Source organism: Pleurodeles waltl, chromosome 11 (genome assembly GCF_031143425.1).
Source record: "Pleurodeles waltl isolate 20211129_DDA chromosome 11, aPleWal1.hap1.20221129, whole genome shotgun sequence".
Classification (NCBI taxonomy): domain Eukaryota; kingdom Metazoa; phylum Chordata; class Amphibia; order Caudata; family Salamandridae; genus Pleurodeles; species Pleurodeles waltl.
Window position 1 is genome coordinate 1,015,874,985 of NC_090450.1, and position 27,490 is coordinate 1,015,902,474.

The following is a 27,490-nucleotide window of genomic DNA, read 5'->3' on the forward strand; positions in this document are numbered from 1 at the left end:
AGGCCTGTGTGACGCAGTTGAAATTGAGCCATGTGGACCCTCGAAATGGCGGCTGCCTGACCTGTGAAGTGTGACAATGGGATGTGAGGTCAATGCGCTGGCGTGGCACACCGCGGCGGTCGGCGGTCGAAGACCGCGGCGCGAAGCCGCATTGGTTAACATTGAAGCCTATGGGTTTCAGGAGCCAATGGCGAAGGGCGCCGGCGGTGGCGGTACGCACCGCCGCGGTACGCACCGCTGCGGGCGTGACCGCCATTTTCTATCTACTTATTCACTCGCGACTTGAACTTTCACAGGAGAGGACCTATACTGCAAGTGTTGCTGTGACCTCGGTCTGGAAGGGACAATGGCTGCTTTGCCTGGGGAAAGGGCCCCTGCCTTCACTGGAGAAGAGTTGGAGAAACTTGTGGATGGGGTCCTCCCCCAGTATGCGCTACTCTACGGTCCTCCAGACCAACAAGTGAGTTTAATTCAATATGGATTTGGGGCCACTGGCTGTCTTGGGGGCCTGGCGGGGGGCCTGGCGGGGATGGGGGGCATGTTGGGGCTGGCAGGGGGCCTGGCGGGGGGCATGGTGGGGATGGGGGGCATGTTGGGCCTGGCGGGGGGCCTGGCGGGGGGCCTGGCGGGGATGGGGGGCATGTTGGGCCTGGCGGGGGGCCTGGCGGGGGGCCTGGCGGGGATGGGGGGCATGTTGGGCCTGGCGGGGGGCCTGACGGGGATGGGGGGCATGTTGGGCCTGGCGGGGGGCCTGGCGGGGATGGGGGGCATGTTGGGCCTGGCGGGGGGCCTGGCAGGGGGCCTGGCGGGGATGGGGGGCGTTGGGCCACTGGCAACGAAAATGCAGACAAACTTGAACGTGGTATTTCTCCCTCCCTGTACGTGTCACATAGGTCCGCGCCCATGAGAAGATCGGGATTTGGCGTGCCATCGCCAAGGAAGTCCGGACCCTGGGGGTCCACCATCGACGGGGCACCCACTGCCGCAAGAGGTGGGAGGACATCCGCCGCGGGACCAAGAAGACCGCCGAGTCTCTGCTGGGGATGGCCTCCCAACGTAGGTGGGGTGCCTGCCGTCAACTGACCCCCCTGATGTTCCGGATCCTGGCGGTGGCCTACCCTGATTTGGATGGGCGCGTGAGGGCAGCACAGCAGACACAAGGGGGTGAGTACAAGCATTATCTACTCTGTTGTCGCGCAGTGGAGGTGTCTGGGTGGGGGAGGAGGGCTGTGGGTCCCCCTAGGCCAGGGCGATATCTGTAGGCTGGGCACCCCCGTAAGCCCCTGTGTCCCCAGCCACCACCCTCAGTAGTGTGCCAGTACAGCCATCCCTGGGCAGTGTCATCCATGGGTGCAGTTGTCAACTCTAGGCGTGTAGGGCATGTTCCACGGAATGCGTAGCGGACCCCAAGTGCGCAACTTAGTGCAGGGGGCATCTGTGTCTGTCATGTCCGCTAACTGTACCGGTGATCCATGTACTCAAAATCTCTTTATTTCTCTCTCCCCCCCCTTTTTGTTTGTCTTTCTGTGCTTGTGTGCATCAGCATCATCAGGCGGAGGAGAAGTGGCATCGGGGCAGGAGGGAGCTGCATCTCACATGGCCCAGGAGGGCCATGCCACAGAGTCTGACTGGATCAGTGAGACGGAGGGCGAGGGGAGCTCCACAACGGGGACGACTGGACCCTGCAGCGACACGGACACGTCCTCGGAAGGGAGCTCCCTTGCGGGGGTGGCACCATCCGTGCCCCCCGCCATTACAGGTACAGCCGCCACCCAGCGCACCATCTCCGCCCTCCCAGCAGCCCCTCAGCGTTCGCCCCGTGCCCGCTCTGCCAGGAAGCCGGGCATCTCCTTCGCCCCAGGCACCTCAGGCCCTGCCCCTGTTACCCCCGCTGCCCTCAGTGAGGAGGTCATTGACCTCCTCCGAACGCTCATTATTGGGCAGACTACCCTTTTAAATGCCATCCAGGGGGTGGAGAGGGAGGTTCATCGCAGCAATGCGTACCTGGAGGGCATTCATTCGGGTCAGGCTGCCCATCAGCGATCGTTCCAGGCTCTGGCCTCAGCACTGACGGCAGCCATTGTCCCTGTCTCCTGCCTCCCTCTACTAACTCCCTCCTCCCAGTCTCCTGTTCCTCTGCCTGTCCCACCCACACCATCAGACCAGCCTGCACACACCTCAACACCCAAGAGCAGCTCATCCAAACATAAGCACCACAGATCACGCAGACATTCACACAAGCAACATTCCGATGCAGACATGCCAACAGTCACTACCACCTCTGTGACCCCCACCTCCTCGTCTCCCTCCTCCCTCCCTGTGACGTCTACACTCACACCTTCATTCACCTCACCATCAGCCAGTGTTTCCATCACCAGCATACCCTCCACTACAGTCCGCACACGTGCAGTCACCACCCCCACTGCCATTTACACGTCCCCTGTGTCCTCTCCCACTGTGTCTGTCACCCCCTCTTCCACACCACACAAACGCAGCCACCCACCCACCCAACAGCCATCCACCTCACGACAGCCTCCCGCTCCTGCACCTGCACCCAAAGACAGCAAACTTGTCTCGCCTACAACCACATCCTCTCCCTCCACTCCCATACCCTCTGTACCTACCACTCTCCATTGTCCCAAGAAAATCTATCTCTCTACTGCTACCTTCTTTCCTGACCCTGAGCCCCCCCCCTCCTTCTCGTCGGGGTAAAAAGAGCACCTCAGCCACCACCAGCCCTGCAGCCCCCTTGACAAGGGTGCAGGGGTATTGGAGCCCACCAGCCCGCAGGTCTGGATCTTCGCCCAGCAGCAAGGGGACAGCCAGCCCACCCCCTGGGAAGAGGAGCAGAAGGCGGAAGGGCCGCCGCCGGAGCCCGGATTCGATATCCCCCCAGGACACTAGCCAGCCACCGTCAACAGCCACAGCTCCAAAGGGAGGAAAGGGCCACAGACTCCCGACTAAGGAGGGCAAGGGCAGCAAGGCGGAGAAGTCAGGCAGCAGGCCTGCTGCCCATGGAGGACCCGTCACAGCTGCCCAGGAGGAGCCCGCAACCCCCATAGCCGCTGCCCCGGGAGGAACCGGCACAGCTGCCCCGGGAGAGCCCACCACCCCCATAGCCGCTGCCCAGGGAGGAACCGGCACAGCTGCCCCGGGAGAGCCCACCACCCCCATAGCCGCTGCCCAGGGAGGACCCAGCCCAGCTGGCCAGGAGGGCCCCACCACCCACAGCCCAGGTGGGCATTGAAGGAGCACCATCCACGCTGCCCAGGAGGGAACCACCAGGCAATGAGCAGTTGGCCATAGAATGGCCGCCGTCTCCAGCACCGCTCCGCTGGGGACCGCCGTCTCAAGAACCGCTGAACTGGGCCCTTCAATGCAAGAACCGCTGAACTGGGCCCCGCCGTCTCCAGCACCGCTCTGCTGGGGACCGCCGTCTCAAGAACCGCTGAACTGGGCCCTTCAAGGCAAGAACCGCTGAAATGGGCCCTTCAAGGCAAGAACCGCTGAACTGGGCCCTTCAAGGCAAGAACCGCTGAACTGGGCCCCGCCGTCTCCAGCACCGCTCCGCTGGGGACCGCCGTCTCAAGAACCGCTGAACTGGGCCCTTCAAGGCAAGAACCGCTGAAATGGGCCCCGCCGTCTCCAGCATCGCTCCGCTGGGGACCGCCGTCTCAAGAACTGCTGAACTGGGCCCTTCAAGGCAAGAACCGCTGAACTGGGCCCTTCCAGGCAGGAACCGCTGGCCCTTTGGCAGACGTGGCAGGGCAGGATCTGTCTCGGGCAGGGCTGTAGGATGTCCTCTGGCCAACATGCCTCCTCCAGTGGCAGTGGAGTCTGTTATGGACTGTTTGGACTGTGGCTTTGCTCTCCCCAGGATGGCCCAGTGGGCAGGCCACCCACTGTATGGACTGTTTGGACTGTGGCTTTGCTCTCCCAGGATGGCCCAGTGGGCAGGCCACCCACTGTATGGTCTGTTTGGACTGTGGCTTTGCTCTCCCCAGGATGGCCCAGTGGGCAGGCCACCCACTGTATGGACTGTTTGGACTGTGGCTTTGCTCTCCCCAGGATGGCCCAGTGGGCAGGCCACCCACTGTATGGACTGTTTGGACTGTGGCTTTGCTCTCCCCAGGATGGCCCAGTGGGCAGGCCACCCACTGTATGGACTGTTTGGACTGTGGCTTTGCTCTCCCCAGGATGGCCCAGTGGGCAGGCCACCCACTGTATGGTCTGTTTGGACTGTGGCTTTGCTCTCCCCAGGATGGCCCAGTGGGCAGGCCACCCACTGTATGGACTGTTTGGACTGTGGCTTTGCTCTCCCCAGGATGGGCCAGTGGTCATGGAGTCCCCTCGTGGATCTGGCGTCGTGTACTCAAGTGGCTGAGGTGCCCCCCCTTCCTTTCCCCCTGAGGTGCCTGTCCTTTTTTCTTTCTGATGCCCCTGCAGTGTTCTCTCCGTGGAGTTCTTGTCGTGGGACTGGGCCTTGCCCCTTTGCTCAGGACCCCTGTGGTCCACAGACAGTGGTTGGACTACATTTAGTAGCTGTATATATTTTGTACATAGTTTATTTATTTATTTGGATTACTGCTGTCCATTTTTCAATATATCTGCCCGTTTGAGATCTCTTCTTTTGGTCTTTGCATTATTTCGGAAGGGGGGGGTTTGTGGGTTGTGACAGTGATCTGTGGGAATGCATTGATGTGTGTGTTGTAGTGGGTGTGGGTGGGTGGTTGTGTGCCGGTAATCTTTTCCCTCCCCTGTGTCGTAGGTGCAGTACTCACCGATGTCTTCCGCGCCGCCGGGCGTGCTCCTGGTACAGGAGCAGGTATAGGAGTGCGGGGATGACCTGCAACTCGGGTTCCATACTGCCGGAATCTCGCGTGGAGTATGTGGAGGTGAGCGTTTTCCCGTCCGTAGTCTGTTTCCGCCGTGTTTTTATCGGCGGTGCTCCCGCCCCGGAAAAGGTGGCGGATTGGTGGGTCGTGATAGGGTGGGCGGTACATTGTCTGCCGCCTGGCTGTTGGCGGGGACCGCCGCGCTGTTTGTTTGTTCCGCCGTGGCGGGCGGAGTGTTAATGCGGCGGGCTGTGTTGGCGGTTCCCGCCAGGGTCAGAATTGCATATTTTGGACCGCCGGCCTGTTGGCGGGTTGGCCGCCGCTTTATCACCGACCGCCAGGGTCAGAATGAGGGCCATAATTTCAGAAATAGGGAGAACATTAAAACTCCAGACAGATATACTGATTCACGTCCCTCTCGTTCCTTTCAGGACGCACCGGATAGACGTAGCGAGAGAGGGGGCTGTCAAGATCGACGTCCGGAATACGTGAAAGAGAAGAAAGACTCACAACAGTCTACCATTAAAAAAGAAGAAAAGACTCCTCAGCAAAAGCCACAGTTTTAAAAAGAAGAAGGTGGCAGCACTGACAGTTAAAAATGCCAGTAAAATTGAGAACACTGTTGAGGAACAAGAAGTGGGCAGTGACTCAGTTAGATAGCGCGGCAGAAGTCACGAAATGTCGCTAGAGTCTGAAAGATCATCTGGATGCGACAGCAACTAGTGATTACATCACGGTTGAAACAGCGGATGGCCGCGTTCTTCCCCCCGATAGGGTTCATGATTTAAAAATTCAGATAGAGGGAGACGTGGAGCGCACTATTAGTGTGATATTTTGGGATGAACTTACTAGTGATATCCTATTGGCCGAAAGAGACTGGCCACCTGAACACGTCCGCAAGCTCCCGCATGGGGAAGATGTCATTTTGCCTTCTTTCTCTGATCTTGTTCCGGAAGCAGTAAAAGAAGCCTATGCTGCTGAATGGGCTATATCGCAATCATGTAGGTTGGGACAAGGAGTCTCCTTGTCATATTATTCCCGTTAGGTCTACACCCCAACCGCAGCCACAATATCCTGTCAAACATGAAGTGAAGTCTCCGGTGAAGGAGATCCTCACCCAGCTTGAGTACCAAGGAGTTATAGAGCCCTGTACATCTGCAATGAATAATCCGTTATTCCCCGTTGGAAAGCCAGACCATTCATATAGAATAGTCGTTGATTATAGACACTTAAATAGTCATACACGCACTTATGCTATACAAAATTCACACAGCACAGCACTGATAAACAATATAGTGCGTAAAAAATATAAAACAACATTAGACATATCTAATGGGTTCTTCTGCCAGAATTTAGCACATGAAAGTCGGGACTTGAGTGCATTCTCATTTGGCTCTCAAAAACGCTTTTGTCGTTTACCTCAAGGCTATAAAAATAGCGCAGGACTATTTTCAGCCCGTGTAACATCAATATTACATGATATTGATTCCGAGGTATTGTCCTCTGTGGATTGTATATATCTCACAGACGACGTCCTCGACATTCATCTTGCGAGGGTCGATCGGATCATTTTGGGATTTGCAGACCTCGGTTACAAATTCAATTTTAAGAAAAGCAAGATAGCCTTTCTTAGCATATTATTCCTGGGATATGAGCTATCAAACGAGGGGAAGAGCCTGGCCCCGCATTTTCTAGAGAAGTGTGCTCAACTGCACCCTCCAAACACACTTAAGAAATTGCAGTCATTACTGGGTTTCTTCAATTTTGGCAGAACATACATTCCAGATTATGCAGAACGCATCAAGCCACTTTATGACTTAGTTCAGCCCAATTTTTCTAGCAGACACTGGACAACTGAACACACACACATCCTTAGGGACATGCAACAGGACATGGTAGAAGCTAAACACTTACACACACGTGACAATAAAAAAAATTTGGTCATCAGAATAATTGCTGGTGCCATTGGATTTACTTATGTCACCTTTAATGAGGATGACACGGTACCCATAGCATATAAATCACATTTATACTCCAATGCTGAACAACGTTTTGCACCAACAGAAAAGATTATGACGGCAGTTCAGATGGCCGTCAAAAAAGAGAGGCCACTTGCCCAGGGGAAACGTATTATTGTTGTCTCCCCGGTGCCGGCCTCAGAGGCTGTCACCAAAGCAAGCGTTCCTAACGCTAAAGCATTACATCCACGTTGGATTCAATGGGCAACATCTCTGACCGCCACTGATGTCAATTATATATTCAATCCAAAACTTTAGACACAGGAGCTCCTCCAGTATGAACAAGAGTACCCCGCTCCTCTAAATATCTTGCCACCGGACAGCTACCATACTGTCATATACACTGATGGTTCGGCGCAACCAGCTGTAGGTACTAAACATCAATACTCGGCAGCTTGCGCAGCCATGAGCGGAGTGATGGAAGATGGAGTTTTCCACCCTCACAATACCTACACGCAGAGCTTAGGGGACTGCACAGCCCATTTAGCTGAGCTTAAAGCTCTTCTTCTAGCGCTCGAACATACTGAGACAGGATGCCGGACTTTGATAGTCTGTGACTCATATTACTGCGTCCAGTCATACAATGAATATCTGAATCATTAGAAACTGAACAGGTTTAGAGATTCTAAAGGGAACACCGTTAAACACAAGACATTGTGGGGGAGGGTGGCTGATCCTAAGGATAAGCTACCGTGTGTCCATGTAGTCCATACATTGGGGCACCAACGTGTAGGAGTACACGTTACCGGTAATACACTGGCTGATGAAGTGGCCAAAACAGCAGTGGCTACGGCTTCTGTGGCTGCAGTGACTCGTTCACAAACGAGAATGGATAATGAAATATTGATTGCCGTTAAAGCTCCGGCTGCAGGCAAGCCCCTTCCGAAAGGATACCCTACAAACTATACTTACCATTTCAGTGCACAGAATGTTGCTTACACAATGATTCCTGGGGTTGGAGATCGAGTGATCCCCAATGAAGATCAGAGATTAGATCTAATCAAAGCAGCGCATGAGGGTGTTACTTCTGCACATGCTGGTATACAGGCCACGATAACACTCCTACAGCAACGCTTCTGGTGGCCTGGTCTATGCAGACGAACAAAGCAGTATGCCCTTTGCTGTGACATTTGCCAGCAGATCAAGGGCTCTAATATCAAGCGCCCTCTGCAAACGTCCCTCTTAGTGTCCAACAAGCCACTACAGTGTGTGTACCTGGACCACTGTGGTCCCTCACAGCCTGATGGTGCATACAAATACATTTTAGTAGCTGTAGATTCCTGTTCTAGATTCCTGTGGGTATGGCCACAGCGGTCGGCTGACGCCCGGACTGTTATAAAAGATTTGCTGATTTTTATCGGTACATATGCGGTTGCAGCATTCCATTCGGACCAGGGCCCTGCATTTGCCTCTAAGGCATTCAGGGACACCATGGGGACGATGGGTGTTGAACTCCATTACTCCTCACCATACCATCCGAGGGAAATTCGGTCATGGAGAGGTGGAATCGTGATCTAAAGCAGTCCTTAACAGCTCGAGTATTAGGTTCAGGCCGCAGTAGGTTACACCATCTATATGGGGTCCAGAGAGCACTGAATAATCTGCCAAGACGGTCCTTGGGGGGACGCTCTCCATATGAGGTGCTCTTTGGGATACCTATGTATGTCCCAGATATTGATGCCCCTGGTATGGTGGCAGCAGAAACACCGTTTGACATAAAAGAACGTCTCACTGTTTTACAGGAGCTTCAACAATTTCTTGATGATAAATCATCTGCAAGTGCTGCCACCTTAGGAATAGGGATTTGGCGAAAACTTCAACTGGCTGGATTCCTAAAGTTGGGGATCTGGTTCGTGAGAAGATCGCTGTGAAGAAGGAGTTCGGTCCATCATACAGGGCACCTGTACCAGTCTTGGGAATACAAGGCACCAGGACTGTCATCTTACCACCACTGTCTGGTTCTAAGACAAACAGATTAATCTCCATTGATGACATCAGACTGAACCATGTGGCCGATCCTTCACAGTAGACCAGGAGGTCCCTTGGGTGGTTCCCGATCCCCTCTCACTACCCAACAGGACATCCATCTACATAGTAGGATGAACATCACTAATACAGACTATGCAACAATGTCAACTGCTGTTCCAGACACCTCCTCGACCATGGGGAGGGCGGAAAATGAACTCTTGTTGGTTCCAGTCACATCTTCAGTGACCACACTGCTTCAAGATTTAGCTGTATTTTACACAAACACATCACCGACTGATGATGTTGTCTACCAAGAGTCTCCACGTGCAGTGGACCAGAGTACACAGGCTCCTGTGTTTGCAGATACTACCTCTGGCTATTTCATTGACATTGATGATTTTTCTTCAGATTCATCCACTACTGTGATTGACAATGTCTCAAAAAGTAGTAAGCTGTATAGATGGCTTAAAAAGAACTATTTCTTATACCCATGGAACTACTTGTGGTTCTGTTTGACATTTTTTGCATTTTTATGGATTGGATTTGTGACTGTTTTCTTTTTGCTTATAAATGGTCACAATATTCCTGATCGCTCCTCAGTGGAGCCTGTTGATGAAGTTTTAACACCACATCATTCTTCACATAAGATCCGCAGAGATTTGTCCCCTGTAAATATTACAGCAATACCGATTACTGATGGGATTGTTTGGGACAAAGTTCCATTCGATATATACGGGCCTACAGAAATTATTCAAATACCATACGTGTTCAAAATTTCAATGACTGATGTAAATACACCTGATGTTGTCTCTGGTGATTGGGATGTCCAAACAGTTGATTCCATGCTAACTGAAATGAAGGACTATTCCGCTTTTGAAAGTGATGATGTATATGATTATACAATGAATTATGGGGAAATGTTCTGCTATAACAATTGGGGACATCACTACCTACACCGTGCCGCTAGATACAGGCCAGTACTGAACTACACACAGTGGGAACACTGTTCTACATCACTGGTGGGGAGACCAAAGTATTCTAGTGATAAATTTACATACTTTTCTGGGCATGATACAAGAAAAGCAGAGTCGTATTATTTTAAAATACCTCCTGCACAAATTAGGAAAATGTTGCTAACTGACACAAAACTGATTTATTCAGATCCCTTTGTTTCCCGGCTCGCAATTGAGGGTTACGAATACTGGAAGAGCTCTATTGACTTGAAAAGTGTATGGGGAACACAAGATTGGCACATACAGGGTAGGGAGGCTTTTTTCAAGCATGCCTTATTCCTGTGCAAATGATTTTCTTAAATGACACTATTCAGCAGACATCCTGGGGTTAGCGAAAATTAAGGATCTGAACACGCCCAGTATCCCTACTCCGGCAAAGTTTAAGGATTGGCAACACTTCCTTAATATCACAGAGGAAAGGCTAGACGCAAAGGTTAAGGCTGGTACCTATAATTCTTCACTTTCCAGTCCCGGCGGGTGGTTAATATGGCCCACTGACACTAATGAGTGTCAAGCGCGTTTTTTGAACTCTTCAGGTTTTTTTTAAATTAACAGGCCAGACCCTCGCTTTATATCGGGTCAACATACAGGTATAGTTACAACATACAGTGTGGGTAAGCTGTGCCAGCAATGGGTACAAACAAACACGTTAGCCACAGTTAAGACACACCTGAACACTCTTTCTGACAATATAGACTTGCAGGATTTTCTGCTGGGTCCTAGGAAACGGCGCTCTAAATGTTTTTTATATACTATGTACAATGACATTTGGAAACTTTCCCAGATTGAGGCTGCTGCACGTTTAAGGCAATTGGATAAAGAAAATTTAGAAAAGACATTAGCTGTTGTCGACAAGGGCATGAATACACTGTCCAACAGAATTTATTCACTATCAAATATAGGGGGTCATTACGACCCTGGCGGCCGGCGGTAAGGTGGCGGTAACACCGCCAACAGGCTGGCGGTGTTCCGCCAGCAATTATGACCGTGGCAGAATTGCCACGGCCATACCGCCGGCCCCTCTAATATCCCGCCAGGATTCCGCCTGGCGGTCATAATTCCCAGGCCAGCGGTGCAAGTACCGCTGCCCTGGGGATTATGAGTCCCCGACCGCCAGCCTGTCCGTGGCAGTAAACACCGCCATTGAAAGGCTGGCAGTAAGGGGACTTGGGGTGCCCCTGGGGGCCCCTGCCCTGCCCATGCACTTGGCATGGGCAGGGCAGGGGCCCCCAGGCATAGCCCCGTCGGGCATTTCACTGCCCGAATTTCGGGCAGTGAAATGTGCGACGGGTGCTACTGCACCCGCTGCACATCAGCATTGCCGCCGGCTCTATTACGAGCCGGCAGCAATGTTGATGTGACATTTCCGCTGGGCCAGCGGAAATGTCATAATGGCGAGTCAGGAATACCGCCGGCAATGGCGGTATTCTGTCTCCCGCGGCCTTGGCGGTCTTTGTGCAAGACCGCTGAGGTCGTAATGACCCCCTTAGTGTCTTTTGCTATTGATATCACTCAGACAGACTTGTCCCGGTTATATCATGGGCAAACACAGCTACGTTCCATCATGCAGCTAGGTTGGACATTACAGACACTGAAAAGTGGGCGTATTCCATGGAAGTATATTAACGGGAGTGAATTCTTCACTGCCTTTAATTTTTCCAAGGAACAAGCGACAATGGCTAAAAGGGAGGCTAGTTTCACCCTGCTTCAAGTAGAGAAGTTAGATAAGTTGCCTTTCACGGTAGCAGAGAGTCCTTCAACTATCTGGCTCCTACATGGCATTATTAATTTACCGATTTTGACCTTTCGTTTCTCGAGCTGCCTGAAACATCTTGCAGTGGGAAGATATGAGCAACTAGGAGAAAGCTTTATTAAGGAAAAGTGGGAGTTGCCCTTTGACTATAGATGTCTGAACTGCAAAAAGGAGGTCTTTCTTAGCGGAAGCGAATGTGAGACTGCTGTTCGTCATTCTATGATATGCAAGCAGGTGTCTCTTCACGGTCTTTGCAATGTGGGGGTCGCAAATTTGGCCTGTTTTCTGAAGGGTACTCCCGTCCCTTTGATTCGTCCGGTATTTCATGTACTTTCCAATGGAAGTTATGTGGTACTGAACGATCAAAGTTGTTGCTGCTTGCGACCTGGAATTGCCTACGCAATCTCAGTCACGAAGGTCATTACGTGTTGAGGACATGTTTTGTTTCCCCCCACACGAGCGATTAAAGTATCTGACATGTGGCCCCACATAGATACTATTAATGTGAACTATGACAAGCTGAGTAGGCTAAAGGCGCTATTGTTTCAGAAACAGGTCGCCTTGACATCCGCAAAGGAGACGTATGATCTCCAGATTGCGAGATCATCAGCCGAGATACAATCCCTTCTAAATACCAACTTCCCCAAGCACTTTGGAGAACTGGTATCCAGAATATTCAATGCTTCGAGCACCACTGGGATTGTTCATTTCTTTAAGGCTGTCGGGTCTGGTTTCGTGTCCATCTTCCAGACTGTCTTCGGAGTCATCCCATCAGCCATCTATTCTTTCTTTTCAAGTGCGTTTGGTGGCTTTCTGATTATTTTAGCTTTGATTGGCCGACTACTACTGCTATTTCTTCTGATTTGCAGTGGTTGTTTCTTTCCAGCAACACAGAGCAATGGAGCCGCTCCCACCAACTCCACTGTGCCGTGAGCGCATGGTTCGGATCTTCGGTGCACCTTTGCTGGTGGAACTGGAGCATGACTGGTCGTTGTCATTTCGGCCCCTTCTCTGGTGCGTACAACCAGTCTTCCGCTGCATATGGTGTCTCTTTGAACATCTGCCTATGGTCTGTCTTGCTGTGGCACCGACATCTCCTGTGGACCACGAACTGCTGATGTCCCCGATGAGGGTTCATACACGGTCATTCCCCTTGAGACTGAGGTTGCTCTGCGAGGCCACCTATGAGCCTTCTGTTTTGAGATCTACCATGAATGAGGACACTGCAAAGGATAACGATACACCAGGAAATACGGCTCACTTCTGCTCTGTGGATCCGTTTGTCCGCACAGCACTCAACTTAACATCAGATGATGGTGACTCACTTTTGAGGTCCTTGGTTGGTGACTTCGATGACATTCTTCAAGATCATGTGTACAGCAAATAATTTGATGAATTGACTTGCCATTCCTGATTCCAAATTATGCATTTAAATTGACATTTGCTTTTGCACGCTGTTCTTGACGTAGTTGACATTAACATCTCTGTATGTGTTTTTAGCAGATTTGTTTTAATGTGTTTTTTAACATATTCCAAAAGATTTTTTTTTAGCTTGTTTTTTGCTTTTAGCTTTTGGTTCAGAGCAAGTTTTAGCATTGGATTCCTGTACCTTCGTCATACCTGTTACGGCAATGGGGAGGGTGTAGTGAATCCTAGTTCGTTTTAATGGGATAACAGGAGTTAGCTTAGCCTCTGGCTTGTAGACTTGTGCACCCGTCACCTAGTGACTTTTAACCTACTTAACTTGCACTGTCTTAGCCCATTTAATTATTTATTTCTTCTAAGGTGGCTGCCTTGTTTATAGTTAGGCCACTTATTATGGGTAACATTATCAGTGTCACCGCACCAAGGCGTCAAGATCAAGCACCAAAGACAAACAAACAGTAGGTGTTCACACTTAGGGGTTTTCCCTCTCTATACTTTCGAGGGATTGATTATATTAATTGCCGTCCCAAGCATGTCTGTTATCTATTGTTTGGGAACACACCTACGTCAGGGGTCCTTGTGGATCTGTATAAATACATCACACTTTAGACAGATAATCAGAGGGATTCCGACCAGAGGGCATCGCCACCATCGCTGATACCGATGCTGCAGTCGTCTTGACGCTGACCCAGTCTTCGTGTCCCTGCGGAGTCTGAGATAGAGACCTCACTCCAAGGTAACAAGGGTTGGGGGCTCCCCTCATGGACATGGCATTGGCAGATTAGGTTTAGCAAACCCAGCTCTCCTTTAGGTAGGAGGTTAGGCATTTCATATTAGGGTATTAGGGCATATTACATCTCGTATGTCTTCTCTATGCATCGCAAGATGGTGGGGGTCTTTGTAATAATGACTCTTGTCTTCACAATTCTGTTTCTTGCATTATTCATTATCCTAATCATTGCAGCCCATGCAATTTATCGCAAATTGCAGTTATGTTAAATAAAAACTATTGAAACACTACTGCATCTTTGTCATTGCCTGTGTTTGTATGAGACATGTTATATCTGTGAGAAAGGGGTAATCTCCGTTTAACCACGACACTGCCTGAGATGTCTTATTCTCGAGTCCATGCGTAACGGCTGCCATAAATCACCTTTTACTATTGTGTTTCTGGTGGGGTGCTGTTAGTGAGCCGGTAAGGTTGGGACAACAGTTGCGACTTGTTGTAGGAAAGGTGTAGTCGCCTACAAACAAAAGTACTGTCATCCTTAAACCAGCAGTCTTGCTCAGAGCAAGAGTCCAAACTACGACACTCCAACAGATGCATGCTCAGACTTTACTGATTATCTGAACCCTGCATCCGCTAGGGAGAAAGGGGAATGCGAATAGAAAAAGAGAGACTGCCTCCGGTCCAGTTCCAGCTTGTGTTTCCCACTTGAAGATAGGATATTCAGTGTGTGCTTCTGAAACCTGCACCTTTCTTCTTATTGGGATTTCTTTAAAGGAAGGACTTGCAGTCCGGTGATAAGAGCATAGATAAGTACATTCCTACTGCGCAATCAACTGTTCAGGAGTCACATTCACCCAATTCTATTGTTCTCCTCACCTGGATCTTTTGAGAGACTAGCCTCTCTCTAAGAGAACAATGTTTACTTAATATCTTCTTTTCTCCAGGAGTCAGAGGTATCCAAGGTTCTCTGGAGAACAGTTCAAAAGTTCACAAATATACAATCTACTAATGTCTTTTACAGGAAATGAAAACTCCTTCTTAAGGTTCAGTTTTTTCAGTCACAGTCTCTGCAAGGCGAAGAGTTTTTGAATACATATGTACATATATATATGTACAAGTCTGTTAAACATAGAAAAGGATTGCTTACTGCAGTTGCTTGAAGTTCTGTTTATCCAAAATGGATTTTCCTCCGAAAACCGATAGCCAGTTGTTGGAAGAAGGAAGAAATTCAGTTTCTCCAGAAGGGAAAAAGTAGCTGGTGTGCACAGCGTAACAAGAAAAAGAAATAATTACTCAAAACTGGAAGAATTCTCTATGAAACGAAGTGCCTCAGGAACACTGCTCATTCGCCTCAGGGTGACAGTTGAAGTGCAAGTCTCCCAGAGAGAAACAGCTGGAGGGAAGCTTCAGCACGAGACTAAGGTAGAAACACTAAAGCTCTGACCTCACAAGGATTTGCAGCAACTATCTTGAGTGGCAGTTAAACCTGAAGAAGCTAGTTCTAAGAACAGCCTCCTCAAGAGCCACCGGGAGTGAGGACGCCGCTGCAACCAAGTTGGGTACAAGGAAAAGGGGAATCGTTTTTGCTGAGAAGAGAACTTAACAACACTGGCAATCGTTTTCCTGACAGTTGTTGCCGAGATGTGGATAGACGGATGTTGGTAAGACGTGGATAGACAGATGTTGGTGAGATGTGGATAGACAGTTGTTTGTAAGATGTGGATAGACAGACGTTGGTGAGATGCAGATAGACAGACGTTGGTAAGATGTGGGTAGACAGATGTTAATAAGATGTGGATGGACTGATGTTGGTAAGATGTGGATAGACAGTTGGTGAGATGTGGATAGACAGTTGTTGGTAAGATGTGGATAGACAGATGTTAGGAAGATGTGGATAGACAGATGTTGGTAAGATGTAAGCACAGATGGTTTCTGTGTTCAGCACGGAGCCTGGGTTGTAACTTCACCTGTTACAGGTGCCACAGGGCAAACCTCCTCCGGTGCATGAGGTAATCTCACTGGGCCTGGTTCACAGTGGGTTTCTGTGAGTATCCCGACATCATGGCTGTGAGTTACCATTGGATTTAAAGGAAAGATCAAAGGAATGTTCTATGTGCATTCATGTAAATAGCGGCAATAAAATAAAATAAAAAAAACAGAAACATCTAACGGAGCCCACCTTGTTCCTGTGGCTTCTTCAGCAGATAGGACTATTTTATACAGTCTTGACTATAATGTAGGCTAGTTTTAATTTTAGTACAATGTGGGGCTCATTATGGCATTGGTGGTAAAGACAACCTACCGCCGTGGTGACGGCCACCAACAGAGTGCCACGGCAGCTACCATCCGTCTGCCATATTATGAGCACTGCCTGACTTCTGCCACATTAAGGGTGGAAATCTGTCAGTGCTCATGCTGGTGGACGGTGGTAAGCTGGTGCTGCTAACTCCAGCACCGCCCCACCAGTAGAACACCACCAGCCGTATTTTGATCAGAAATACGGCCTGCCGGTGTTCTGCTGGCGGGGCGCTGCTGGCGGTAGCAGCGCCCCTTCCCGTTCCCTGCCAGATGACCTCCTCGCTGCACAAGATAAGTTGGGTGTCTAACAGGGGAGGGGGCGGTAGGGTGGGGGTGTTGTGTGTGTGTGTCTGAGTGTGTGAGTGCGTGTGTGAATGCGTCTGTGTGTTGTTTGTGTGAATGCATACCTGTGAGTGAGTGAGTGTAAGAATGGTGAAGTAAGTGTGTGTCTGCATGTCAGTATGATTGTTTAAGAAAGTGTGTGAGTATGTCTGAAAGAATGCGTGTATGAATGCATGTCTGCTGTGTGTGTATGAATGCGTCTGCAGTGTGTGTATGAATGCTGTATGCAGAGTGTGTATGAAAGCTTGTATTGCAGTGTTAGTGAATGGGTGTATGCGTGGTGCATGTGGGTGTCTGTGTGTGGGGAGGGGGTGTGGGGTGAGGGACCCTGTTACTATAGTGGGGGTGGGGGGAGGAGGGGTGATGTGTGTGTGTGTGGCTGTTGAGGGCGGGGTCAGTTGTGTGGTGTGTGCATGTCTGCAGGTGTGTGCATGTATGGGGGATGTGTGTGTGTTTGTGTTTTCAGAGGGGGTGGGGGATGTGTTTGTGTATTGGAGGAGGTGTGGGTGAGTGAGTGGATCGGATGGGGGTGTTAGGTTGTGTATTGGGGTGGGGGTTAGTGTGTTCATGGGGGGTAGGTGCGGGGTGTGTTTGGATGGAGCGGGCGTTGGGGGCATCAGGTAAGTGTTGGGGGGTGGGCGAGCCGCCTACCAGTGACAGGGAAGGAATTCCCTGTCACCGGTAGCGCCTACCGCCATGGTTTTCATAATGCCATGGACAGTACTATGTCGGCAGGCGGGGTGGAGATAGATATCTCCGGCCCGGCGGCTTATACCGCCATGGCGGTATGAGTGGAGAAGTGGCGGGTTGGCTGCAGCCAACTCGCCAATCTCATAATATGGTGGTATGTACCGCCAGCCTGTTGGCAGTACTACCGACGTATTAACCCTTGACCACCAGGGTCATAATGACCACTTATGTGTTTATTTGATCTTTCTGCTTTTTAAAAATAAACAAGGTAACTTAGATAATGTAAGTTCTAGGATTTATTTACACCTTAGATCTGGATGCTTTGAAATGAAGCACTGACCAAAAGTATCTGTATTTTTTAGGTATGGTTTCGACATCATAGCTATCTAATTTGACCTATTGATTACAACATACATAAAGTGGGTGTAGGTTCCTAGCTATTTAATCATTGGTACTTTTTACCAGCTTTTTCTAGTCACTAGCTTGATCCTTTGTCAATCACATGTTGACTCAGCCCAGTGGAGTATCAGTTCCTTTAATGTTTTTGAGTATCCTTCCACCTGCAAAGGAGTGCTTTAGTTTCAATGCAGAAGGAACTATTTTACATCTCCTACCTCTCCCTCTGTTGATTCATCGCTCTTTCCTCAGTGCGTTTGTTCCTTGTTGCTCCCTCCGTCTCCTTCCTCTTGTTGATCCATCCTGCCACCTTCCTCTTTACCTACTCCCCTCATATGTTTGTGTAGTGTTTAAATTTAACTTTAAAATGTTATAGGTATTTTCTGGGATTCACTGAATGGACAAGTCAAGAATGGACTTGGTGGATGGTTCCTTCTGGAGTGGTTAAGTGGAAGTGTCCTGGGGCTGTGAATATAAACTTGTATAAAGCTTTTATGTGTGGTGCATCATTGGCAGCCTAGAGACAAACTGATGTGCGGCCGGGGTGGGTAGTGGTGACCCCACACAGATGGCTTGCTACCAGGGCTCTCCTCTAAAGAAAGTCAGTCTCTTCCAAAATTTGACTTAAAAAATGCTGTTCAAGACTTAGTACTCTTGCATCAGGATGGTGGTAATGCCCTCCTCCCTGGCCTCCCGGATGCCACACTGGCAGCCCTAAGGAACACCGTACAGTGTCAGCACTTCTGAGCCAGAGCACTATAAATATGATCACATTACACCCATCCTGATGGAACTCCAGCCCCCTCCATCTTCAAAACCAGCTGCATCATTTACAAAACCACCAGAACAGCCCCCCAGCTGACTAAGAAGCTCACCATCTCTGGTGAGTCGAAGGAAATCTGCAGCCAGGACACCATCAGAATTGCACAAATTTAAAAACAAGGCAACAAACCTTTCCCATCTATTCACCCAGGATCTGGAACAGTATCCCTGTATCCATCGGGACCACCCCAAAGCTGCTCCAGGATAGGAAAGGATTGAAGATGCACCTCCTTAACTAACACGAAGTGAGGGCTCCATCTATACAGCTTCGTGGATTACAACATTCACCTGGGCAAGCACCATTAGTGAGCTGCAAGCATTGTGACATGCAATCCACAAGCTTCCAATGCCACCTCTGAAGAATTATCTTTAAGCAGCACCTTAGAGGTAGGGTGACGGTCAGTTCTGTGCAAGAAGTTTAGCTCAGGAGTTTTTGGAGGGGCTGGAAGGGAGTACATTTTTATGTCTGTGATTTTCAAAGGTTGCAAGCGTAGCAGAGATAATGCGGACCTCAGGGATGAATGACGTCAAAGGTGCAGTGTCAACCTACCATGAAGGAGGCCTTGAAGCCAGAGCCCAGGTGAAGTCCCAATAATTCTGGTGAGCCACTCTTTGACTACAGTTTAACTTCCCAAAAATCGGTGGGGTGGGGCCAGGCTGATTGGGTGTACCCAAGCAGGACAAACTCACAACAAACAGTCAGAGGTTGTATCGTACTGGTCCTTGTTTCAACAGAGCAAGAAAAGAGTTATCATATATATTTTTATGGGAGCAAAAGCAGCGGTAAATCTGAAAGTAAAAGAGCTATCAGAGACAGGAACAACTGTTTACGTGGCTTTTTCCGCCAAAGCATTTAAATGGTTTGCCTTTGGTTCAGAAAATGTTCAAAGTCGTGAATCTTTGAGAGGCGACCACAGGGATGAATATGAAAAGGACCACCCATCCTTCCAAGGGTGTTTTGCCTGCCTTCCATTGGTTAATAAGTGTGGGTTTGAAAGTTAAAGATTGTTTTCGTTTCCAATTGATCCTTCTTTTCATCCTCAATTCCAGGTCTTTGGAATAGCAAGACATGGCAGCTTCTCTCCCTGACCGTATGATGCTCTGAGGCAGGGTACAGAAGTTACCCAAAGCTGCAACCATGGATGCGGATAGGGTTGCTTATGTCAAGCAGAGCTGGCCTTCTTACAACTCACTGTGGTCTGTATTTCTGTTTGCTTTAAGATTCTATAAAATCCTTTGAAATCAATATAAGAAGTGAAGTGGAATTGCTTCTGGTGTCAAAGATCTGTCTAAGGGTCAAAGAGGGGCGTGGGACCCCCCACAAACTCTTATGAGGGACACCACGCTGTTGAACCCCCAATTCCATTGGGACTTACTCCTGCAAAATGTAACCCTACATGAATAAATTGATTCCTAAGTGCAAGGTCACTTATGGTACATAGGTTTCACTTGCATAAATAACCATTTGCTCATACAAGTCACATTGAGACAGGCACATTACTTTGTAAATGAGGCACTCTGTGATCAAACACCACTTGCTACACGATTCATCGCTTGACCTTTGCAGCCCTCCCCAGGTCTCTTTGAACCTTCCTACTCCTAAGGCATTTACCCAAGTCTCGTGCACACAATCTCTAAACCCCCCCAAATCCACCCGCATTCATTGATTGCAATGGTAAGCATCTCGGTGCACGTCTGCGGGCATCAGGACCAGGGCCAGCCATCATGGTGGTTGGTCACCTACTCGGCAGGACACATTCAAGCCCTCCAAGATGTAAGTCTTCCATTTTCCTGTTACCCAGAAAGACCTGAAGGAACACAGCATCTTTCGTGTACAGGGAGGCACTCTTGCAACACTTCAGTTGGGACCAAGAGTGCACAAGTGGCAGGAAATATTTGGGCAGCATTTCTGAACATGCTCAGCGGTGAAATATAAAGTGGGACTGTTCCACCTTCTGGTAGATGCTTATTTGAAGATACTGATGCTGTCGGTTCCATCAGGACTGGATACTGTAGGCTCTGTTCCTGCAGCCTTAAATGAGCTGCAACAGGTCTAATCCCAAAGAGGGGGTGGCGTGGGGCCAATGACGAATAAGAAATGACCTTCAGCTCACAAAGGTCAAGGACTGTCCTCTGGTAGGTCTGGGTAACTTCCTATCTCAGTTCCATGAGACATCATTGGTGAGTGTAGCCACTGGGACGAGTAGAATGACGAAGGCACGGACACTGAATATTTCACTAACGTTAGGTGAACACTGGGAAGTGTGGACTGTAAATGCTGTCTTCTGGCCACCAAGAAGGTGGATTTTACATAGAAGGTAACTAACACCTCTAATGTCCAGAAGAGGTGTTAAGTTTAGTGAAAGAGCTACGGAGTTCGCTTATAGTTTATTTTTCAAAGGCACCATCACAAGAGCTCTGTAACCAACTTAATACCATCTTTATGATGAAATAACAGCGATTAGAAATGGGATTACAAAGGAGAATTGTATATCCACGCCTACAAAGGAATTGTTTCTAGTGACAGTTTTACCAGCATTAGACATGGTCTCTCTTACTCCCTTCCCCTCAAACGTCAAATCCAGATCACCACCTGACGCCTGCCCTCTTGTTCTGAGGAGGCGGCTCCTGCCTGCTACTGGAAGAGCCTGATGGCTTCACTCAATGCATACCTAGAGCAGGATATTGTGCCTCAGTCGTGTAAAGAGAGAAGCAGCGAGGCGCTGACCCCTCTACACTGAGGAGCGATCCGCCAACATTGCTTCTGTCTTTTGTGCCAAAGTTGTAAAAGCCCACATCGCCCATAATTTAATCAAACATTTCCAGATGACCAGCTTCCTGGATGATCATCAAGGCGACTTCCTTCCTGGTCACAATATGGACTCAATGCTGCTTCCATTACGGGTGGACCTCAGGATGGACTGCGTCCTGTGCCATTCCACTGCCCTCGGACATTTAGATGTCTCACCAGCTTTGAACATGGTGGATGATATTATTTTGTTGGACTGTGTTAACGGAGTCGGACCGTAAAATTGGACTGAACCTTTTCCCTCGTGTCGATCACAAGTGGTGTGTTAGACCTGCCATCCTTGGTGTGGTTTCCCCTTACTTTTTTGCCCTCTGACCTCCTGTTTTGCGGAATTCATTTTTGCTGGCTTTAGGACTCTAAGCACTTTACCACTGCTAACCAGTGCTTAAGTGCCTGTGCTCTACTGCAGAAAACATGGTAACATTGGCTTATCCATAGTTATCATGTGTAGTTTACTAGTAAAGTTCACTACCTGTGCCCAAGGCTTGTAAATTAAATGCAACTGGTGGGCCTGCAGCACTGATCGTGCCACTATAGTAGCCCTTCAACCATGTCTAAGACCTGCCATTGCAGGGCTGTGTGTGCAGTTTTAAACTGTCAATTCAACCTCACACCTTCCCTTTTAATACATATTAGTCACTCCTATAGTAGGCTCTAGACACCTCAAGGGCAGCCTGCAGTGTATTTAAAAAGTAGGACATGTACTTTTACGTTTTACATGTCCTAGTAGAGAAAAACTCTTAAATTAATTTTTCACTACTGCAAGACCTATCTCTCCCATAGGATAACATTGGGAGTGCTATATTACTTTTTATAAATGTGATTTTGAATTGGTAACAGATGGGACCCCCAAGTTTGGTGTCTCTAGAATCACAATATAAATTCACAACTTATGGTGAAGTTGAATTTTAAACTGTAATTCTGAAAATGCTACTTTTCGAAAGTTGGCATTTTCTTACTTTAACCATCTGGTGCCTTCTGCCTGTCTCTGACTACACGTCTGGGGTAGATGACAGCTGTGCTCTGTGCATTCCCTCCAGACAGCCACACACAAAGGGAACTTAGGTGTGACCGATGGGCCATCCACAACCCTGATGGGCCATACTAGACAAGATGGGAGGTAGAAGCTGACACTTACACCTGAATAAGCTATGCCCTGATCCCACACAAAGACCTGCATACCACCCTGTTATGAGTCTGGAGCCAGGGTGGGGACTCTGTGCACTTCGAAGGCCTCTCTTAGAAGTATCCCCCACTTCAAAGGCACCACTGGGTACAAGAACTTGACCTCACACTCCACCACTTCTGTACACTTCTGGACCTGTGGATACCCTGTCAGGACGAAGGTCTGCTGTGCTGCTAAGACTGTCACTCTGCTGGACTTTGCTGGACTCCTGCTCTGCTCTGCTGACCTGCTGCCTGCTACCCTCCTTGCCTGGAAGTGAGAAGGACTAGACCTACATCATTACATCCCAGAACAAAGTGACTCTAAGGGCTTGCTGGCTTGCCTCCTGTTTTCTGAAGTCTCATGGACACAAAGGACTTTCAACTCACGAGCTACAGCTCCTGGACTCGTCTTCAACAACCCCCTGACCCCCAAGAGGTGCCTCTGAAGTTCTGGGTCAATGGAAGTGGTTTTAGGCTCCTGAAATCAAGCTTTTGGGCTCTTTTTGACTGTGAATGGGCCTCCTCGCATTGGAAGCGTGCCCCTCACCCAAAGAATCAGCACAAGTCACCACAAGTTTGTCTGTTCACACAGCAAGCTTCACTGCTCATGACTGTGAGGCTCCAGGCTGCCTGTCTGCGACGCCGGGCAGTATATTCGCACCTGCGGATCACCACAAGTGATGCTTTCCCTGCGCCTGATGAACTTCTTCACTGCAAACTGAAGTCTTGGCTCAACTCTTGTAGTTAAAACTTCAGCGAGACTTGTCTGGGACTTATCCGACCCGCGCTCCATCACAGTTGGCCTGACCTTCTGGATTTAACTTGATCTAGTGCGACTAGATATTCCCGGCTGGCGCTTTATGCTTCTAAGCACTATTATTGCATTTTAATCTTTAGAAATATATATCTCGACTTCTACTTATTAGATTTTTGTCATTATGATATTGTTTAACTAATAGAATGTAGCTCTGTTTTTCTAACAGGTGTGGTGTCTTTTCTGTGTGGTGTTTTTACTGTTTTACTGTTTTAAGTGTTGCACAAATACTTTACACATTGGGGCACATTCATGAAAAGTGGCGCATCATGTCCTGATGCGCCACTTTTTTTGCACCCCATTGCACCCCCCTAATGACCCCTATGTGTGCTGTATTCATGATATGGCGCACCATGATGCACGTTAGGGAACTTGTGTCAAAAATGTTGATGCTAGTTTGGAGCTTTGTAGGATTAATACCATAAATGTTGACGCTAATCCTGCAAAGTGAAAGGAGGCCCATTTAAAACAATAGGAGCGTCATTTTAACGCCTGCCTTTGGCAGGATTGAAAAATTACACTGAAAAAGGTGCAGTGGAATCCTACAGATTCCACTGCAACATTTTTCTGGGCCTCCCAACGCCGGAACGCCCTGTTGCATACATTATGTCTGGCTCAGGCATAGTGTGGAGCAAGCTTTTACAAAGTGGCACAATGCATGCATTGCGCCACTTTGTAAATATGGCACAGTTTTTTTGCCAACCTAACGCCACATTAGCGACAAAAAAATGATGCACAAGGCGGTGCTAGGGGCTTCTTAAATGTGGCCCATTGTCTCTTCAGTTAAACTTGACTGCTCCCTGCCAAGCTACCAGAGTGTGAGCACAGGTCCAAAGCAGGGGCACTTTTCTTGCTCCCCTAATGCCATCATGTGTGCGCGGTATTTAAGATGCGGCACACTATGGCGGTAGTTAGGGAACTAGCATCAACATGTTTTAAGCTAGTTAGGCGCTTTGAAGGATCCTGCAAAGCACGTTGAGGCCCAATATAAATAATGGTGTGCCTCCTTTTAACACCTGCCATGTGTAGGCGTTGAAAATGCTGTAAAAAATGGCTCAAGGAAATCTTCTAGATTTTTTTGCGCAATTTTTAAGCCCCTCCCTAGTGGGGGAATGCCCCCTTGAATACATTATGTCTGGCGCCAGCATAATGTGATGCAAGGGGTTACAAAGTGGTGCAGTGCATGCATTGCGCCACTTTGTAAATGTGGTGCAGCGATTTTTGAATCCTAACGCCACATTCGCGTAACAAATTGTGCTAATGTGGCGCTCGAGCATCTTAAGTCTGGGCCGATGAGGCCAATGTAAGACAATTGGCGCTGCACTAAGTGCAGCGCCACTTTTCTAGCGCCTCCCCTACTGCCATGTGTGCGCGTATGTGAAATACAGCGCACCATGGCACATGGTAGTGGAAAATAGCGTCATCATTTTTTATGCTATTGACGTACTGTTCAAGGTTAGCACCAAAATGTTGGCGCTAATCCTGAGCAGTACCTAAGGGCCCATTGTAACCAATGGTGTGCCCCCTTTTAACCCCTGCTCTAAGCAGCAGTTAAAGTAGCCGCAAAAAATGATGTGGTGGAATTTCTTAGATTCCACTGCGCCATTTTTGTGGTCCCCCTAATGGAGGAATGACCCCTTTGCATACATTATGCATGGCTCATGTATAATGTGGTGCAAAGGGTTAAAAAGTGGAGCAACACATGCATTGCTCCACTTTGTAAATATGACGTGGCCTTTTTGCCATAATATCGCCACATAAGCATCAAAAAATTACGCTAATGTGGTGATGTAATGCGCAAGGGGCTCCTAAATCTGCCCTATAGGGCAGATTAATGAAAAGTGGGGCTGTGCCTAGTTCAGCGCCCCTTAGCGCCCCTCTAACGCCACCATATGTGCGCCATACTTAATATACGGTGCACTATGGAGGTAGTTAGGGAACTAGCATCATAATTTTTCACACTAGTTCAGCGCTTTGCGGGATTAGCATAAAAAATGTTGACACTGATCCTGCGAAGCCCATTGAGACCCTTTGTACACAATAGTGTGCCTCCTTTTAACGCCTGCTCTAAGCATTAAAAGTGCTGAAAAAAATGATGCAAACAAATCTCTTAGATTTCTTTGTGCTGTTTTTTTGGACCCCCCTAACCACGGAACACCCCTTTGCATACATTATGCCTGGTGCAGGCATAATGTAGTGCAAAGAGTTACAAAGTGGTACAATGCATGCATTGCGCCACTTTGTAAATTTGACGCATCAATTTTGGCCTCTTTGGGCCATACATCAGCGTAAAAACAAATGACACTAATGTGGCGCAAGGAGGTGCTCGGGGCTCTTTAATCTGCCCCAATGTTTGTGTTTAAGGGTTTAAGGCTCGTCACGGTCTGGCTGCAGCATCGTTACTAAGGCAGCAGCGGCACCCTCCGCAGATTTCAAGAGGAAAGGTGGAGGGGACGACAGGGACGACGGGGACGTCGGGGACGGGGGAATAAATTAAATTTAAAAAAGGAAACTTATTGTACATCGTCGCCGGCGCCACCGTCCTCTTCTACTGCCTCGCTCGTTCTCTCTTCCTGTTCCGGTGTCCCAGCAATCCTGGTGTTGCTTTCATGCTAAACATAGCAGGTAAGCAGGGTCAGAATTGGTCTGAGCAGCAGTGGCCGCTGCTCAGACACAACCCTCGGGCCGGTGCACTTTCTCCAGTCCGGCAGTGTACACAGCCGGGCTGGAGAAACCTAAGTGCGTATGTGTGTTTGGACCACCGTCTTAGGCCGTCCAAACACACATGCGCACTTAGTGCAATCAATTCTTCATCCTGTTTCCCATCCCCCGAGGCCCAGCCCCTCCCTGCACCTGGCTGAGTCAGCACCACAAAAATTAAATGATATTCAAATAGCCAGTGGGGCGATACTCCTCTGCCACTGCGGATGAGCCACCCCTGGGCAGTGTTGAGATGCCCCCTACACTTTCCACCTGCCTTCTCACCGGCTGTGCAGAAATAAATACAGCTAGAGTGGGGGGTCTCAGCTTTTCTGTGTGCGCCCCCAGATTGTGAAACACCCTGCCAGCTTCTCTTCAGCAAGAGACCCACCAGCCCCCACCCTCATCCGGTGCTCTAGTCCTGACTTCTCAAACAAGCTTCCTTACACTACTTGCATGGATCCGACCTGGCCAGCTAGCGCCAAGAAACCAATAACGTACGTTCACTCAATCCAGCGCCATTACCATAGAATCAACCATGACCCTGGGTGCTGCTTAGCACTGGTCTATGGGTAGCGCCCCCTGTCGTTCATAGACAGGTCCGGGCTCTACAATACACCAAGGAAAGACTTACACAAATGAGTTACATTATCTACAAATTGCTTTCCAGGGAAGTACATGTCCTTGGCTTGGAAACGTTCATTAATGGGCCTTAGATGGAAAGATGCAAATGGGCTTCAGTCATTTACATATCGGGTCGGAGCTCTGCTCAAGAGGTATGAGGGGGAGGCTGGGGGGTCTCCCTGAGGTAGGTCGGGGGGGCATCTTTTCCCCAGATGCCACATTCCAGGCTGTGTGTAAATTACCAGCAGCTTCCCTGCCTGCTCAGAAGGAGGACGTAGCAGTTTATAAAGCTGCCTTTTGACATTTAAATGAGCGCAGTTTCAGGAAGAGACGCCAGGAAATAAAGAGACAATTAGAGGAGAGAAGAGAGCCCCCTTCAAGGATGGAAGTTGTTCTCGAAGTGCCTTTGTTGACAGCTGCTGGGGCACGGGGCACACACAGGTCTATTTGCAAGTCAGAAATAATTCTGATAAACAGCAGCTGCGCCTCACAAAGGACGGGAACAATAAAGGGGGGGGGGGGCTGCTCCGTCTCCGGAGAAAATGGGGGTTGGGGGAGGAATAATGAGCTGCCGAGCGCCTGGGAAGCTTGTCCTAGCGCTGGAGGAAAATAAGGGGTTCCTTACGTCGTGTTATGCCTGCCTCCTCTGCTTGCAAACTAATTGTGATATTTAAAGCTGGAATTTTCCTCTTGTAAAAGAAACAGAATTCTATGACAGGATTAACGTTTCCCTCTAATTTGGTTATCTGATCTTCTGTGTGACTTTGTCGCTGCTCTGTCATGACTTGACTGTGTGTGACGTTACTGATATCTTGTCTGTCATGACTTGACTGTGTGTCACGTAATCCCTCTCTGTAATGGCCTGACTCTGTCACATCATTGATGTGTGGCGTCATTGACCTCTACTCTGTCATGACTAGACTGTGTGACGTCATTGCTCTGTAGTTCTGCAAGGTTTCCTTTGGGGATGTCCAGTCACTGTCTCCCTGAGGTAGTAAGTTGGTCAACACTTCTCATACTGGAGAGCCAGTCTCTGGTGACTGAAAAGGTTCTGGGCTTTCACTGCTGAAGAAGGAGCTGGAGATG